Source organism: Rhinatrema bivittatum, chromosome 15 (genome assembly GCF_901001135.1).
Source record: "Rhinatrema bivittatum chromosome 15, aRhiBiv1.1, whole genome shotgun sequence".
NCBI lineage: Eukaryota > Metazoa > Chordata > Amphibia > Gymnophiona > Rhinatrematidae > Rhinatrema > Rhinatrema bivittatum.
In genome coordinates this window covers 27,999,799-28,018,521 of record NC_042629.1, presented here as the reverse complement: position 1 = coordinate 28,018,521, position 18,723 = coordinate 27,999,799, and the positions used below count along the sequence as shown (strand labels likewise).

The 18,723-nt window shown below is 46.2% G+C and overlaps 1 protein-coding gene across 5 annotated transcripts in view; it reads left to right on the top strand.

Annotated features, from left to right (window-relative positions):
- The first annotated feature begins 875 nt into the window (after nt 1-875).
- The window catches only part of CBS (cystathionine-beta-synthase), a 215,849-nt gene continuing 198,001 nt past the window's right edge, over nt 876-18,723 (top strand). For 3 of the 5 annotated variants that reach the window (XR_003852749.1, XM_029577798.1, XM_029577799.1), the window contains exon 1: nt 889-1,028. The gene's annotated coding sequence lies outside the window, so the exon portion shown is untranslated. Of the gene's footprint in view, nt 1,029-4,178; nt 4,202-18,723 lie in introns of those variants that run through there. The other 2 variants (XM_029577800.1, XM_029577797.1) reach the window with 2 other exon arrangements.

Here is an 18,723-nt window from a genome sequence, read left to right as displayed (position 1 = left end):
AAACTCTATTGTTAGAAATGCATAGTTTTTTTATTGTGTGTGGAAAGGGCCAGGTTGGGGAGGATAAGGCTTAAAGGTTCACCTAGGGTACCTAATAACCTCACTGGCCCTGAGAGTGTGCCACACACTTATCCCCTCCATCCTTCACCCATCTCCCTCAGAGTGCAGATGCTGGGGAAGGATGGGAGACAGGTGGTGGGAGTATGGAAGAGGTGCCAGCCTCCTAGAAAAATTATCACTGATACTCTTATCATCTGCCACTGCTTCGGGAACCCTGACCCCTGCCTTCCCCTTCCCCAGCATTTCAAACCACCAAATAGGCTGGACTCCAAGGGGGATTCTCCTTGCCTTTTTGCTGAGTTTACCTGCGCCGTGCCTGGGGAAAATTGTGGAAGCAGCCATCTAGTCTTTGCCTCAGGAAGCAGATTGCTTTGAGCCGCCCCGGGAGAGGGGATCTGCTGCTGGGGAGGAGGGAGAGATGGGTGGGAGAGTGGAACCTGTTGCTGGGGAGGGGACCTGTATCTGCTGATGGCCAGACAGTGGGGCTAAGGGAATGGGAGGAACCAAATCGTGCACCTTCTAGTAACCCCTTTTTTAAAATCCAGTCCTTGGTTGATTTGTTTATTTCAACTTGATTGGCCATGTTATATTAAAAAAAAAAATCTCATGGTTCTTGCATTTCTCCCTGTTATTCTTGTGCATTAATCATGTCTGACTTCCCGTATGGCTCTGTACTGGCTCTACTGCTCGGTACTGATTCTGCACGAATGCGCATTACCAACCGCGGAACAGCAGCTGCCAGTCGCTTCCGACCTGCGTTTACCGTCCTAACCGGAGGCGTTTGGCTCTGAGCACGCACATGGAAATGAGTCACCTGCAGCTCTGACTTGCTCTCCCGCTATTGGTCCGACTCGCTCTTCGCCCCCCTGCTCGGCCAATCAGGCGGCCTCTGGCGGCTCAGCCCCCCCACCTTGTGGCGTGTTGGGAGCCGGAGCGCGCCTGCTTCTTTCCTGCCGGAGCTCCGTACGGTGAGTGGGGAGGGATAGAGAGGGGAACGCGGCCGGGGAGGGAGGGAGGACAGAAATTCTCCTCAGGCGGCTCGAGACCCCGTCGGTCTCGAGCCGCCTGCCCGACCCCCTCGTTTAGCCGCGGACGGTGGTGGTTTCCGCGTGACTTGGCCATTTTTGGGCTGTGGAATAGATCGGGGGTGGGACCAGGGGGGGGGGGAGTGGAGCTTCTTTTCAGCGGGGGACGCTTTGAGCCGCGCACGCTTTTCCTTTCTGCAGTTTACAAACAAAGCGGCGAGTTGTGGTGGGAATGAGGGCCTGTTGGGCTGAGGTGCGAGGCTCCAGGGTGCTGCTTATTTGTTTAAAGCGCTGGCGCACTGTGACTGGGCAAAACCCCAAGGCGTGCGTGCCAAAGTGATTTGTTGTCCTGCTGACCCTAAGCGGCAACTCCTGTTTAGAGAGACTAACAAATTCGTTTTCCATGGTATAACCACCCCCCCCCCCCTTTTTAGCTGAAAAGGTTAGAGTTAATGTAAATCCTACACTCTTTAACTGTTTACATAACATATCTCGAGAAACATATGGGGATAATTTTCAAAAGGATTTACACGTGTAAATGTAATGACTTGCAGCAATTTTCAAAAACCATTTACCTGCATAAAGTGCACGTACACGAATAAAATCCTATGGCCATTTCAATGGCATATAGTGTAGCAACTTTCAAAAGGCCCTTTACATCAGTAAAATGCATTTATATGTGTAAAACCCAATTTTAAGCATGTCCGTTCTTTTTAAAACCAGGGCCTATATATGTAACTCGTGTCATCAATATGGGACCCAGTTGAATACCAATACTCTTTAAACTGAGCCCAGCTGGTTTCCTAATGATGAAATAAAAAAATACCATAAAACAAAAATGATGTAGGAAATTGAACTTTGTGGAGCCAAAAAGAAAAGGCACATAATATAAAGTAATGTAATATCCTGCAAATCAGAGACATAGATGTGCATTTAGGGGTTAGCATCCAGGGGCGGATTGGCCTATCGGGGGATCAGGCATCCTCTGGTGGGCCGATTGCTCCAGTCACGTGGTCTGCCGTGCACAGCCGTGACAGCCGTGCTTGGCAGACCACGTGATGTGTCCTGGGCGGCGAATACCCGGGCCGGTCCGACATCGTGAATCCGCCGCTGTTAGCATCTATATCTGGTTTTGTTTAGAATCTGATGGGTGAGGGAAGTTGGGGCGGTTATTGTCCCATTTTTGTCCTTCCTGGACTCCTAATGCTATTCTTCCCATAATCCAGATTCCAGCCTTTATAGTCTCTTAGTTCTTGTAACCTCCAACTGTTTATTCCCCCTCTCTTTCCACCTTAATTGGCTCTCACTTTGTTTCCCACCCACCTTTCCAAAACTTTCCACCGATACATGTTTACGAGAAGTTAATTGATACGATAGGATATGTTCTGCTTACTATATATTAAGTTAAAATTCTTTTCATACTTTGATGCCTTCTTTGTTATGTTGCTCTTTGTTATTTGTTATACGTTATTTGTTATATGTAACGCTCCTAAGCGAATTTTGTTGTTGTTATGTAAACCGGTGTGATCTGTATTCGTACAGGAACTTCGGTATAGAAAAATTAAAAATAAATAAATGTGTTCTGTATAAAAGGATATATTTGTGAACTCTTTTTAGGAGGAATAAAAAATGCAATGTTTTTATTTTTGGATGAGGTGTAGCTCATGGTGTTTTTAATGTAACCCGCTTTGGGGGGTCTATGATGTAAAGCAGGCCATCAAACGTGAAATACAGTAAAAATAAGAAATTGATAGACTCAGAATGGCTATATAAATAAAGAATTGTAGTTGCTATATTAGGCCACTTGGATACAAAGATTAAAAAGTATAGATGATAACTTTTTATTAAGTTAGTTCAATAAAAAGGTATAACCTTTAATTCCTATCAAAAGCAAAAACCAGTAAGGTTAGAATAAAGTCCTGGCACTCTGATTCATAGAATCAGTGGTTAATATATTTTGATTCTTAAGGGTAAGTTTAGCTATTCATTCATGGCTCCCATTTCCCAAATTTTAGCAAATCGCATGCCTTTTGTGGAAAGTATCTTTTGTTTGCAGAGCTTGTGTGCCCAAACCCTTGTTACACGCTAGGGAATTGTAGCGTAGTGTGACTACATAATTTTGCATATATCTCATCATCATGGGCATAACTAGTATTTTACATAATGCCCTATTGAGGTCTTACTTGGCAATCATTAAATAACATTTGGTCCTGGAGCCAAGAAAATTCTGGGTCTTAGGTAAAAGACATACAGGTAGGATTTTGCAGCTGTGAGCTACTGTTGGCTATAAGAGATTGCTGAACAGGAAGAACAATTTGGCTCATGTGCGGGAGCGGTGCATGCAGGGGCGGCGCAAGAGAATCTGCTGCCTGAAGCAAGGGATGAGGTGGTGCAGCCCCCACCCCCCGCCAAGGCACGGCACAGGTGAAATCATCAAGAGGGCAGGGGTGGGGGGGGGGTCTCTCTGGCCCTTTCAGTGATTTGAAATGCTGCAGAAGGGGGAAAGCCAGGGTCAGATGTTGGTGCTGTCGCCCCCTTCTCCCTCCCCCCCCCACCCGAGGTTGGACAACAAGGAATAGAAGGTCTAAGGCACAGTCCCCTAATTTCCTGTGGTAGCTCAAGGGTGGATCCGGTGGCATAAGTTACAAAATTGTGAAGCAAATTGGCAAACATTTCCATCTTTTATTTTATTATAAAAATAAAGTCGTTTTCACTATAACATAATAATGATGGTAGAAAAAGACCAAATGGTCCATCCAGTCCGCCCAGCAAGTTTCTTATGGTTAGTAACTGCTGCTGCATGCAGGTTGTCCCGTGTTTCTGTCAATATTTACAATCAAAACCAGGCAACTGTCAAACCCATAACAAAATTACTGTTAGCAACATTTTTACGAGGTGAGCAGCCTTTTGGTAATTCAGACAGTATTGCTTGAATGCACTTTGCTTTTGCACTTGGCTATAGAAACTGTCCTGTGCTTTATCCTTCATGTCTGCATATCGGTACCCTGGACCGTAAAAGTTGGGGCCCAACGTTGGCTCTCATCCGAATCCAGTTCCTTTTTATTCACCACTGAAGCAGAGAGTGATGTTGCATCACAAGTGTCAAGGCTAATCGGGTAAGGGTTGCAATCCCCGCATTTTATTTTTGAGTGAAGTAACATGCTCTCAGTTTTCAATAGAGGGAGGAGAACTCTAGGATGGCGGAGTGGAAGGGGGGAGATTTAGAAATGGGATGAGCAGAAAGGGGGAGAACTAGGGATGGGGAGGGTATGAGATGGTGGAGATTAAGAATCTTGGATTGGGAAGAGGAGGGAGAGAGAGGGAAGTTCTTGATTTGAGGAAGGGGAGTAGGAAGAGTTGAGGAGTGGGTTCCAGGATCTGGGGAGAAGGAAGAGGGAGGTTCTAGGATCTGTGAGGGAGAATTCAAGATCAAGGGAGGGAGGTTTTGATTTGCAGTGGGTGGTGAGGAGAGGAGGGAGATGTTCCACGACCTGCTCCTCCTTGTATCCCTTTTCTAACATCCTACTCAATATGACATACCCAAACACACACAGTCAGCACCAATCCCTTCTGTCTCACAGACATTGCCCCCTATCCTTCTTCCCACACACTGACACATACCCAACCAGTCAATCGCCCTCTCATCTCCCAGCCTCTCTTTCCACCCTCCAGTGATCTCTATTCAGCCTCTCCTGCCTTTGCTTTGTCTGCTGCAGGTTCTCCTGTTCCCTTCATGCTGCCTGGAGGGGAGCGACTGGATCAGGAAACAAAGGGTTATTCTTTGCTGAATGAGATTGGGTACAGCTGAAAGGCAGCAAATCTTCAGCCAGCCTGTTGCCCCCATATTTCTGCTGCCCTAGGCTCAGCCCTAGTCTGCCTATTGACAGATCTAGGTCTGGTCAGAGTTCCCAGAGGAGTTGCAGATAGTCTCAGCAATAATTTTTTTTAGGAAGCTGGCAACCCTGCTATACTCCTAGGAACCCAAAAACCTGCCTCCCACATTTTCCAGCATGTTCCCCTGGAGAAATGGGAGAAGGGGTGAATGGTGATAATTTGAGCAAGGCACACACTCTCCAGGCCAATGCAAGGGCATTAGGCAGACTAGGCCCTTTACAACTACACACAATTAAGTTCTACATTTATAATAAGAATTTTACATGAAAGACGGGCATTCAAAATTTAGTCTTCTGAAGTGTAAAAAAAAAAAATATATATATATATATATACACAGTACATTCTCACCCATACACCCGTTCTCATGCTTGCTCTTTCACATAACACACACAGTCTCCCTCTTGCTCTCACACACACACACACACACACACACACACACAGCACATGCTCTCACCCACAGGCAGATACTCTTGCACATGTATAGATGCTCTCTCACACACGGGTCGATACAGTAAGGCCGCGTTAGAAAGAGTGCGGCAGTGCCAGGCGCACCCTCGTTTGCCGCACGCATAGTTCTCATCACATACTGCTCGATACTCTATTTAAATTGCTTGCAAATGCAAGCCGCGTCTGCGAAGCGTTAGGCCCGCGCAACCCATTTTACTGTAGAGGCGCTTAATACAGTGCCTATACAGTATCCTGGGTGCACTGGTACCTATCATTTGAAATGACAGGCACCAGGAAGTGGATCCCAACTTTAACCCATGAAAACCGAAAATCCCCTCCTCCCGAAGCGGCTCAACATGTGCCAACTTACCTTTTGTTGCTTTTCAGCCCCTTCTCTTCTCTGCAGCCCTCCGGAGGGGAAAATGGCTCGCAGCGATCCCCCCCGCGCAGGTCCCGGTTCTCCTGGCTCAGCCCTCATCAAATTGTGAAGTCAGGTGAGAGCCGACTGTTCTGTGCCCTCTCCAGTCACGGCGCGAGCGAAGCGAAGCGTACTTTAATTGGCTGGAGCGCCCAAATTGACGGGCGCTCAGGCCAATGAAAGTACGCTTCGCTTCGCTCGCGCCGTGACTGGAGAGGGCACAGAACAGTCGGCTCTCACCTGACTTCACAATTTGATGAGGGCTGAGCCAGGAGAACCGGGACCTGCGCGGGGGGGATCGCTGCGAGCCGCTTTCGCCACCGGCTGCCCCCTCCGGAGGGCGGCAGAGAAGGGAAGGGGCTGAAAAGCAACAAAAAGTAATGTTGAGTCGCGAGGGGAGGAGGGGATTTTAGGTTTTTAGAGGTTTCCTTTTGGGGGAAAGTTTGCCGTCTACCATTACCCCTGCCTCTAACGCAGGGGTAAGGGTAGGCGGTAAGTTAGCAGGTTAAACGCGCAGCAAAACGGCAGGGTAAAATAGCGATAGTCGGGGCGCGCGTTACTGTATGGGAGGGAATAGCTAATTCGATCGTTTACATCTAATATACATGTCGCGTGCGGAAGGGGTTACCCGGTGATTTAAAGAGGCGGTAAGAATCGGTTAAAGGGGATTGTGTATCGCAGGAAGGGCTAACGCAGCCGGAAAGTGAGTAGAAAGCGGGTTAGGAGCGGGGTAACCGCGGCCCCACTTTACTGTATTGACCTGACAGTGATATACTCTCACTCACACACGCTCTCTCATACATATATATACAGATGCTCGCTCTCACACAAACCCATGCTCTCGTGCATCCACACATACATACATGTTCTGTCATATGCACACCCACACACTATCTCCCACTTCCTCACTCACATGCACTGTCCATCAGGCTCAGTTTCCCCTTTCTGTTCTGGCTTTGAGAGGGATGAGCTCACCAGGCAGACGGGGGGGCCTCTTCTTTTCTTTGCCCACCAGCGGGTTGGGCTCCACCAGCAGTGCACCAGGCCGCCTCTTTCTTCTGGTGGCGGGTTGAAATCTGCCAGTGATGCATGGGCCCTCCTTTTTCAGCTGTTGGCGGGGAGTGGGATGTTTAACTAAAAGTGTATCAGACGGCAAGGTGAGGCAGCTGCCGGGTGTTTGTGGGGCAGATTTTGCTGCCTGAGGTGGCCGCCTCATTATAGAATTGGCCCTGAGGGAGAGTGCAACCAGGTATATGCGGAGCATGACTAATGTGGATGAGGGAAGGTACATGAGTGGCACGTCTGAACATGAACCTGCTACTGGCGTCCATATGTGGTGGTGAAGACCAAAACAGTAAAAGGATTCAAAGGGGCATGGGATAAATACTGTGGATCCCTAAAGCTAAAATATGGAAATGAAGAAAAGCGTGCATGGGAGTAACTTGATGGAGTGGCGGTTACTACCCTTAACCAATAAGCCTTGATACTGTTGATGCAATTCCATCCTTGCTCTCTGCTTCAACGGCAAGGGAAAAGGGGAATTGAATTCAGACAGGGCCCCGACTTTTGTGATCTGGGGAACTTATGTGTAGACATAGTGGAAAAAACACAGGACTGCTTCTACGGCAAAGTCCATAAGTAAAGCACGTGAAACAGCACTGTCTGAATTTTCAGGAAGGCTATTCACCCAATAAAAATGTTGCTAGCAGTAAATCTTTATGGGTTATCATAAGGCTTGGGGATAACTGGACAGAACAGCAGTTGCTAATCTTAAGAGAAACTTGGGGTAACCTGCACGGTGCAGCGGATTACTACCATGGGAGGTTTGCTGGGCAGACTGGATAGACAATTTTGGTCCTTTTCTGCCGTCAGTTCTATATTTCTATGTTTCTTTTCCTATTCCTGCCTATGAGGAGTTTGTGTTGCCTGGGCTTAGGTTTGGTTCATGGGGCTGGGAACAGCAACCCTGGACCGAGCTGAACTCTTTTCCTCCTAGACTTGTTTAATCCTCAGCATGGCTATTTATGATGGGAATAGCTTGATTATAGGAAGGAAGAAAGGAGCTAAAAATAGCAGACATTAAATAAGTAGCACCCAATAAAGCCGATCACCCTGAGATTTCCATGGATTAGTGCAGGGTTGGGAGAAGGTGGAGGGGAGAGAGGGGAACTTGGGGAACTTCCCCTTCCTCTATTGCACAAGTTCATTCTTGCTCATACATGTGCTAACATACACACAGATGTTCTCGCACATGCTTTCTCATACACATATATACATATGTTCTGTTATTTTGTTGTAATAATTATGTATGTTTTATTGTACCCTGCCCTGAACATTTTAGGGGGGGGTAATAAATACATTTTAAAATAAAATAAATAAATATGCATGCTCTCTGTTAGGATTGTGGACCCTTGTTTTGAGGTGAGGTTGCTGCAACCTACAGGGAAAGCCCTGTAGGCCCTCACTGCGAACTGGCAGAGTAGATGGTGCAGAGACTGGGCTGGAGCTTTGCCTGTACCAACCCCTTTCCCCTCAGGTTAAGCCTTTGGGTTCTGAAGACTGGCAGGTCTTAGGCAACTACTCTGAGATGCAGGCGGAAGAATAGATTAGATGTCAGGCTGAGGACGGAGGCAGACAGCATGCAAGTGTGGTCATAGTCCAGGCTGAGGTCCTTTCCGAAAATCAGTCCAAGGGCAGGGTAGGGCTGGATGAGGCTGAAGATACCAAGGCATATCTGAATGGGCAAGGCTGAAGCAGCAACTCACACTGCCGCAAAGGTAGTTGCTGAGGCACTTCGTGTTGCACGGCCGGGGTTTAAATACCTGACCATGTGATGTAATTAGCGCTGGCAAGGTCATTTCCCGCCGCAGGACCTTCATATGTTAGTGCACACGAGCACCTAGAGGGAGGCTCCAATGGAGACTGTGTTCCTGACTGCATGGGTCAGGAACAGTAACAGTACCCCTCTTTCCTAAGCCCCCTCCTCAGGCTCTGAGGCTTGGATTTGGACGGAAATTGTCTGTGGAGGTCCCTTATCAGGCGCGATGCTTAGAGGTTGGTGGTGGGCTCCCAAGAGTTCTACTCTGGTCCAAAGTGCTTCCAGGCAATGAGGTACTCTAGTTTGTTCCGCCTCCTACATGAATCAAAGATTTCGTCTACCTCATATTGTGCGTTGTCTTCAACTATCCCATCCATGGTTTGTGGGAGCTTCCTGGTGGGCTAGGAATGGATCAAAAGTTTCAGTAAGGAGACGTGAAATGTGTTATGGACTCTTAAAGTATTGGGAAACTTCAGCTGATTGACTGGGCCCACCTTCTGTTTGATAGGATATGCTCCAATAAATCCTAGTACCAGACAAAGTGAAGGGGCTCAGAGACAGAAATGCTGAATACTGAGCCGTACCAGGTCACCCTCTTTAAACTGTGGTGCTGGTTGGCATTTGGTGTCTGCATATTTTTTGGCTCAAGTGGTTGCCTGTGATATTAGTTGATTGGTTTGGGTCCAGAGATTGTGGAGCTCCTGAGACATGAGACGGGCTGTTGGGCAGTCCATGGCAAGAGGCAGTGGGAATGGATGTTTCCCATATATCACCTGAAGCAGAGAGGAGCCACTGGTACTGTTTACATAGTTGTGAAAATTCCATCCATGGCAATAAATTGGTCCAGGCATCTTGTCTTTTGTTGACATTCAATCTGAGGAAGATCTTGAGGACCTGATTGAGCCTTTCAGTTTACCCATTGCCTTGGGGATGATAAGCTGTATTGAAATCCAGAGAGATGTCAAACTTACGACAGAGAGCTTTCCAATTACAGGCCGTAAATTGGGTGCCTCTATCAGACAAGATATGCGATGTCTTCAGAATCTACAGTCTGACATGTTGTATGAAGAGGTGGCCCAGTTCAGGAGCCGAGGGTAGTCCAATGAGAAGTACAAAGTAAGCCATTTTTTAAAAATCTATCCACTATGATTGATTCATATCACAGTGGAGCTGTATGACCGAGGGAGGTCCACAATGAAGTCTGTGGATATGTGCGTCCAGGGTTCCCTGGAGGCTGGCAATGGATGTAACACCTCCCAGGGTCAGGCACAAGCAGTTTTGTTCTGCACACAGGTTAGGAATTCACATAATCTTTCACATCATTCTTTTTTTTTTTTTTTTAATAAATTCATCTTTATTGGGTCATGAATTGCAAAAACAATAGCAGCAACAATCATGGCACTCTTTCTGGCCAAGAATACAACCAAAATGAAAAATGACCCATCTTTTTAACATTTCTCCCTGTCCACAAGATGCAGACACCCCCTACAAGCAAACTACCATACAGACTCTAAACACACACTGAAAAACCCATACAAGCACACACCTCTTGAGGACAACCCACAACTTGGTAGAACACATAGTGCACACAAATGCCCAGGCCAAGGGGTATATATATCATTGAACCAAAAGTACTTTATCCCAAAGGGAAAAATAACCCTTCAAGAGAATAAATGATTTCTGAGTGACTACATCCCTTTTCTGAAGTAGTTCTAACTACGCAGTATGAAGCATCAGTTCTTTCTATTGAGCCTCCTCCATTTTCCAACTCATTAAAATAACCTTCTTAGCAAGGAGGGTAGCCACAGCAAGAAATTTTCTTCCCCCTTTATCCCCAAAACAAAAATATACAGAGATCCCCGACCAGGAAACAGAACAGCCCAACAGCTTATCCAGATATGCCATAATCTGGTTCCAGAAAGATTGAAGCTTATAACATTCAGTAAACATATAATAGAAGTCTCCTGGGGCTGCTTTACACTTCAAACACATGTCAGAGTCCCATATTTTCATCAAAACACCCTATACCCTGGTAATGTATGTTCTATGTAGGATCTTAAACTGGATCTCCCTCATAGTGACAGCCAGATAATGTCTAGAAATTAGCAAGTCCAGGGAGACCTCCATGCCAAGGTCAACACTCCGTTTTTCGGCTAAGCGGGTCATGTGAGGCGTAGGTAAAGCAGAGAGAAGCTGCCTCTACCAATTCTTGATGTGTGGCCACCAGTAGTGGTGTTAGAAAAGGTTGAGTGTTTGAGCTACTCCAGGATGCCTTGCCACGTGAGAGTCGTGCGCCCATTTCAACACTTTTTTCCAGAGCCTCTTGGGCACAGCTATCTTCCCTGCAGGGACAGAAGCAAGAATGATCTTTGAAGGATTGATATATCACTGGGAGTTTGGTATATTATCAGTTATGAAGAATCGGGAGAGGATGTCAGCCCACAGATTCTTTTCAGCTAGTCAGTAGCGGAGTTTGAAATTAAATCGTGAAAAAAAAGAGGGACCAGCAAACCTGCCTGAGATTGAGTCACTGGGCCTGCAGAAGGTACTGCTTAATTTTTATGGTCTGTGGAAATATTTATTTATTTTATTTATTTAAAGCTTTTTTTATACCGGCATTCATGATAGAATCACATCATGCCAGTTTACAATTAACAAGGGGAGTGAAAGAAACCTAACATTTAACAGGTGGAGAGAAGTAAGAAAGTTACAATAAAACAGGGGCAGTAGGAACTGGGATAAGAAAAGAAGCCTGAGTGGTTTAGGAGTAAAAACAGGAACAACTATTTACATAGAGCTGGGATGTAACATGGTGGTTGTAGTAGACAGATCATGAGGCCCATTAGAGGAGTCCGTGAGATTCAGGAAAGGCTTGTCTAAATAGCTAAGTCTTAAGTCTTTTTCTAAATGTTTATTTATTTTATTTATTTATTTATTTTTAGTTTTTTTCTATACCGGCATTCACGGAGTTCGTATCATGTCGGTTTACATAAAACAAGGGGTGATCAATAAATTATAACGTACATAACTATAACATGAGAGTATACATTTACAAATTATAACAAATTATAACAAGTGCGCAGAAAAAAGCAGTTACAATAAAACAAGGATGGTTCTAACTGGGAGTAGAAGAAGAGGATGATAGAAGTTTAACAAGAAGTAGAACGTGCAGTGGTTGGTAAGTCTGTGTCAGTTTAGTGGGTGGTTAATGTTAATAAGCATGGTTCCTGTCTGAGGTCCGGGGGCATAGCGTTCCAGATGGAAGGTCCCGCCATGGAGAAGGCTCGTTCCCTGAAGACGAGGTGGTGTGTCACTTTGGATTGGGGAACATGTAATGATCCTCTGTAGGCTTCTCTGATGGGTCTGAGAGAGGAGTGTAGTTTTGAGTGGGATTTCAAGGCTAAGAGGGGCTTGGGAATGGATGGTTTTATGGATGATGGTCATGGACTTATGGAGGATTCTGAAATGTATTGGTAACCAGTGCAGATTTTTGAAATGGGAGAGATGTGATCTCTTCTTCTGGTGTTTGTCAGGATTCTAGCTACCGCGTTTTGGAGCATCTGAAGAGGTTTAATGGAAGAGGAGGGGAGACCTAGCAAGATAGAGTTGCAGTAATCTATCTTCGAGAAAATAATGGCTTGGAGAACCGTTCTAAAGTCCTGGAAGTGTAGGAGTGGTTTGACTCTTTTTAGTACTTGCAGTATGTAGAAGCCTTCCTTGGTGGTGCGGTTGATGAATGATTTTAAATTCAACCTGTTGTCGATTAGAACTCCTAGGTCTCTTGCTTGGGTGATGAAGATGTTAGATGGTGTGCTTAGTGTGATATTACTGTTTTCCGGGAAGATGAGGAGGAGTTCTGTCTTCGTTGCGTTTAGTATCAGGTTTAAACTAGAGAGAAGGAGGTTGATCTTTCGTCGGCAGGTTTCCCAGTGCTCGAGTGTTTTGGTAATAGATTCTTTGGGGATCAGAATTTGCACATCATCGGCATAAAGGAAGTGTTTTAGTTTGAGGTTAGTTAGCAGCTGGCACAGTGAGAGAAGGTAAATGTTGAAAAGGGTGGGGGAGAGGGAGGAACCTTGTGGAACTCCCAGTGATGAGTCGTAGCGGAGGGATTCTTTGCTATTGATTTTTACCTTGTAACCTCTGTTACTAAGGAAAGATTTGAACCATGAGAGAGCCATTCCTGAGATTCCGATGTCCGCCAATTGGTTGAGGAGGATGGAATGGTTGACGGTGTCAAAGGCCGCAGACAGGTCGAGGAGAATTAGTATAAAGGATTGGCCTTTGTCCAGGCCCATGATGAGGTAGTCAGTAAGTGAAATGAGAAGGGTTTCAGTGTTTAATGCCTTGCGGAACCCGAATTGGGTGGGGTGCAGTATTTTATGGTCTTCTAGGTAATCGGAAAGCTGAGAGTTGCCCAATTTTTCCATTATCTTGGCCACAAAAGGGAGATTGGAAATGGGGCGGAAATTGTTTGTTTGTTTGATTATTTATTTATGTAATAACTTTTATATACCGACGAACGTTGGGAACATCTCGTCGGTTTACAGAGAACAGAACTTAGCAACAGGCTTTACAATTATTGCATAATTATATGAGGAACAGTAAAAACATACAAATAACAGAGTAGATTATACAAGTAATAATTAGCTAAGTGGGATACGTGATAGAGGTTATCTAAACGGGGGGGGATCTTTTGGATCCAGATTCGGTTTCTTTAGGAGAGGTTTCAGAGATGCCAATTTTAAAGCCTCTGGGAAGATTCCCTGAGATGAGGAACAGTTTATAATATCGGCCAAGGTTTTGGAAATGGTGTCAGGTATTAGCAGCAGCAATTTTGTAGGGATGTGGTCGAGTGGATGGGATGAGGGTTTCATTTTCTGTACTAGAGATTGGATCTCTGAAACTGTGGTGGGTTCAAACGATTCTAGGGAGATGTTCTTGTTAGGGAGATGGTAGGAGCTAGTATAATAATAATCTTGGGCCCCTTCTAGGAGGTGCCTACATTCTTTAGGGGCCAGTGTGATTGCCAGGAGTTATCTGTCTCTGACTGTATAATTCTCTGCCAGGGAGAAGTTTCTAGAAAAGAATGAGCATGGGAGAAGTGTTCTTTCTGGGCTATGTTGACTGAGGACCCTGAGAAATGAGATGACTTTTTGTGCTCAAGATAGATAAGTGGGATCCGGATGTCGGAGACATTGCCCTTGAGTGAAAGCTAATTTTAGTGTCTGGAATGCGTTGACAACTTCCAGAGTCCAGTTTCTGGTGTCTGTGCCCTTGCAGGTCAAGGCAGTGAGTGGTGCAGTTAGGATGGAGTACCGGGGATGAACTGCTGATAGTAATGGGCAAAGCTCAAGAATTCGTTGCAGGGCTCAGAGACCAACGGGCTGGGGCCATTCTAGGATGGTCTTCTGCTTTGCCTTATCCATGTGTAGACTGGTGCTAGATATAATCTAACCTAGGAAGGGTAGTTCTTGCTCGAAGATGCATTTTTCTAGCTTGGTGTACAGGTGGTGTTCACATAGGCATTAGCACACCTATTTTACATGTAATCTATGTGCAATCAGCAACTTGGAGAAGATAAGAATGTTGTCCAAATAGATTACCAAGGAGGAGTATAAAAGGTCCTGCAAGATCTCATTCATCACTCTTTTTGGAAGACTGCCAGGGCATTACTTGTAATGCCCAACTCTAGTGTTAAAGGCAGTCTTCGTCTCATCCCCTTGCTTAATATGGATGAGATTGTATGTTCCTCTGAGATCTAATTTTGTGAAGACTGGGCTCCTTGCAGTTGATCAAATAGTTCGTATATCAGCAATAGAGAGTAGCAATCCTTTTTTGTAATGGCAATAAAGGCCCTGTAGACTGTACAGGGTCAGTGTTCCGTACTTTTTTTGCCACGAAGAAGAAATCTGCTCCCACAGAGAAGATTGGCGGATGAAGCTTCTAGCTAGATTTTACTGGATATAGTCACTCATAGCTTTGGTCTCGGGCTATGGGTACACTCTCCCTCGAGGGGGTTCCTTCCCCCGGAAGAGTTTTGATTCCACAATTATAGGAAAGGTGTGGTGGAAGAGAACCGGAAGGCTCATCTGCATACCGTTCCCAGCAGCCCCTGGGAGAGGACTCCAGAGGTCACAGTGAGTGATCCAGGCTTCGAACTCCACAGCCCCAGCTTCAAGAGGCCCTGCACCCCATACAGCAGAAGAGGACTGGAAGCGTGCACCTAACAAACGTCCTTACTATACTCTATCCATTTGCCTTTGCTATACCTTATCTGCTTTTATTAGTTTTATATGTTTTGATTTTACTTGATAATTGTGTTAGGAGTAATTTGCTGCAGATTTTAAACATAAAATAATTTAATTCAGAGCAGAAGTCAATAATAAATCAACAAAATTCTGATGCAGGAAGTAGTCCAGCAATGAGAGGGAGACACTCCAGTCTTTTGCACTGAGTGTTACATGTATGATTATCTCCTAGCTGGCGAAAGGTCGTATGTGTGCAAGTCTGATCTCTGGAGTCTAGAGTGGCAGACCTGGAGGAGCTAAGGGAGACAGAGGTATATAGCGGAGACTTTCAGGGACATAGAGAAATCCCACCTCTAATTTGGTAGCCCATGTGCTGCTTTGGAGGAGAAAAGTCATCTGGAAGGAGAGCATCAGCTTGATGAGGCAGGAAGCAATCCTGTAGCTAGAACCTGCCCTCAAGGTGATGGCATAACCTCTCGCACCTAGGATAGGTCTCCAGGGGTACTTCCCAGGAGGGAAGGGTTAGGATGGCCATTATAGTTGGTGATTCAATTATTAGGAAAGTTGATAGCTGGATGGCTGGTGGACGTGAGGATCGCTTGGTAACTTGCCTGCCTGGTGAGAAGGTGGCAGACCTCACACATCACATAGATAGGATTTTAGATAGTGCTGGGGGGGAGTCTGCTGTCTTGGTACATGTGGGTACCATTGACATATGAAAGTGCAGGAGGAAGGTTTTAGATAGAAAGCTGAAATCCAGAACCTCCAGGGTAGCATTCTCAGAAATGCTCCCCATTCCATGTGCAGGACCCCAGAGGCAGGCAGAGCTCCAACGTCTCAATGCATGGATGAGACGATGGTGCAAGGAAGAGGGTTTTAGATTTGTTAGGAACTGGGCTTCATTTTGGGAAAGGGGTGGCCTTTTCCGAAAGGATGGGCTCTACCTAAACCAGAGTGGAACCAGGCTGCTGGCACTGATCTTTAAGAAGGAGTTAGTACAGCTTTTAAACTAGATGATGGGGGAAAGCAGAAACGCTTGGTTCGGAATGATGTCATAATTGAACTTGCAGACTGTGATTTATGAATAACTTTATTAAACATGCAGTCGTCATATTTTTGAACAGCTGATCACAGCTGGAACTCCCTAACATTTTTAAGGAACTGCAGTACATGACTTTCAAGCCCTTTGTCACGTTTTCCTGTTTTGGTTTTTTCCAGTAGTTTCCTCCTGATTTTTTTTTTTTTTGTGCTTCCAACTCAATCAAAACCAGGGCAGGGATTTGGTGCCATGAGCCCCTATTTTATAACAGCCTCCATATACAACTGATAGCACTGCAATGAAGCATGTGGTACAGAAAATCTGTGGCAGTTTGGAAGCCCTGTGATATGATCAAGAAAGCAACCGGTCACCATAGAGCTCCCAACGTGAAGCTCCAGGCTTGAGCAACATGTGCTCCAGAGCAGAACCAGTAACCAGTCATCAGCTGCTAGCAAAGAGAAGTAAAAGTCTTGTTTTACAAGGGAGGGAATTATCCCTTCCCCCAAGTAGAATCTGCATCTCAATAACTCCCAGCCCTGCAGAAAGGAAACTCTCTTTTAACCCATATGTCCTAATAGTTGTAGTTCTGATCACAGCATTGCCCGAAATAAAGCGTGCTCTACTGGCAAGCCTGGGCTGAAGGTCGGAGATCATAAGAGATTTATCTTGATGTAAACCGGACACCAGAAACCTTGGCTCTGCAGCTCCTGCCTCCCTCCTAGAACAGCTTGTACAAAGCAAGGCTGTGATCGTAAAAAAAAAAAAAAAACAAAAACAGCTGCTGAAGTAAAAACTTCTTACTTCTGGCAGGCTTGAGGGAGAGGAGCTATCTGGGAACATTTAGTTCTGGGCTTGCTGAAATTTGGTGTTGATTAGCGGAGAGGGTGGAGAAAGCACATTAACTCTGTTGCCACAGGCCTGACCTGCACCAATTTCTCTTTGCTGTCTTCTGCCAGGCTTTGAGATTTATTCTTTTCACTTTTAAGTAGCATAACTATGAGAGATTAGAATATTGCTTATTTATGCTATGTACTGATGTTTTGTGTGACTGGTATAGAACATCAAAATGTGTGCTGTGCTTAGTTCCTATTAGGGAGAGAGAGCTGGGGGTAGAACCTGTGGGGGAGGGGGTAGCAGGGTAAAAAGAGCTGGGCTTGCAACCTGGTGGTTGGGGTGAGAGGAAAGAGCCTGTTTAGGGGGAGGAGTAAGAGAGATGAAAAAGCAGCATATTGAAGGGAAAGGGAAGTCCTGTTGCGGGGGGGGGGGGGGGGGGCGTAAGCTTGTTTGGGGGAAGGAGAGATGGAGACCTTTTAGGGGAGAGGAGAGAGATACCGTAGAAAGAGCTTGTTGGGGAGGAGAAAGAAAGCTGGAGGGGAAAGGAGCCTGTTGGGGAGAAGAATGCTGGAGGGAAAGCCTATTGATGAAAAAGGAAGGGGGTGGAGAGAGAGAGCTTGAGGGTGATCTTGTTACAGAAGGAGCCTGATTGGGGGAAGCAGAGAGGAGGGAGCCCAGTTGAATGGAGAGGCAGAGCATAAGGACGGAGGGAGCCTTTTTGATGGAAGAAGGAGTACCAAAGCTAGAGAGGGAGGTCTATTGGAGAGGAAGCAGAGGCGGAAGAGAACTGAAGAGTGAACATAGAGAGAGAGAGTAAGCCACTTTGGAGGGAAGATGAGTGGGAAAGGAAGACCTATTGGGAGAGAGGTGAGAGAACTGGGGAGGGAGCCCATTTAGGGGGAGGAAGAAAGGGAAAGCTGGAGAGGGAACCTTATTGGGGAGGTAGAGGGAGGAGAGAGCTGAAGAGGGAGCAGGAAAGAGGGGGCAAGTCAGAGCACAAAGAGAGAGGAGGAAAGGGAGAGCTAGAGAGGGAGGCCTACTGAAGGAGAGGCAGAGGGGTGGGGAGAGAACTGAAGAGGGAACCTAATTGAGGGGGAGAGACTGCACAGAGAAAGAGGGAGTCTCCTTAGGGGAAGTTGGAGAGTAAGCCACTTTAGGAGGAGATGTGGGAGTGGGAGGCCTATTGGGGGATTCAGAGGAGAGAAGGCGAGTTGGAGATGGAGCCCAATTGGGGAGTAGTGGCGGAGTTCACAGAGTTGGAGAGGGAGTTTAAATTGGAGAGGAAGAGGAAGGAGAACTGGATAGGCAGTCAGCTTTAGAGGGAGGGCAGGGGGAAGAGGAGAAGAAAAAGCTGAAAAGGAAGCATGATTTGAAAGAGGGAGCAATCAAAGTTGAAGAAGACTGATTTTTTAGGGGAGGAGGAGGAACTGAAGAGGGAGAGAGACTTTATGGGGTGTGAATGGAGGATGAGCGAGCTGGAGGGGAGAGATTTTATGCAAGGTGGGGGGCCATGGAGGAGTGCTGTGTACAGGGATAACAGAACTGCAAAGGAAGATTGATTGATTGGGCTGGGATGTATAGGAGACAGAACTGGAGGGGGATACTGATTATAGGGGGGAGGTGGAGGAGAGAGAACAAAGGTCAGTCACAGGGGGAACCTGATTGGGTGGGGCAGTGAAAAAGAGAGCCTAACAAGAAGCTTAATTAGGGTGGCAAGCCTGAATCGGGAGAGTTGGAGAAGGAGCTTAATTGGGGGGAGTGGATGCACAGGAGAGAGCTGAAGAGGGAGGCTGATTTAGAGATGGGGAGGTGGGAGGGAAGAGAGCCAGAGAGAGAGAGAGGGAGCCTGATTTAGGGAGGGAAAGGCACAGGAGAACACACCAGATTGGGGGTGGAGGTGGCACAGGAGAATGAACTGGAGAGGAAGCCTGATTGGG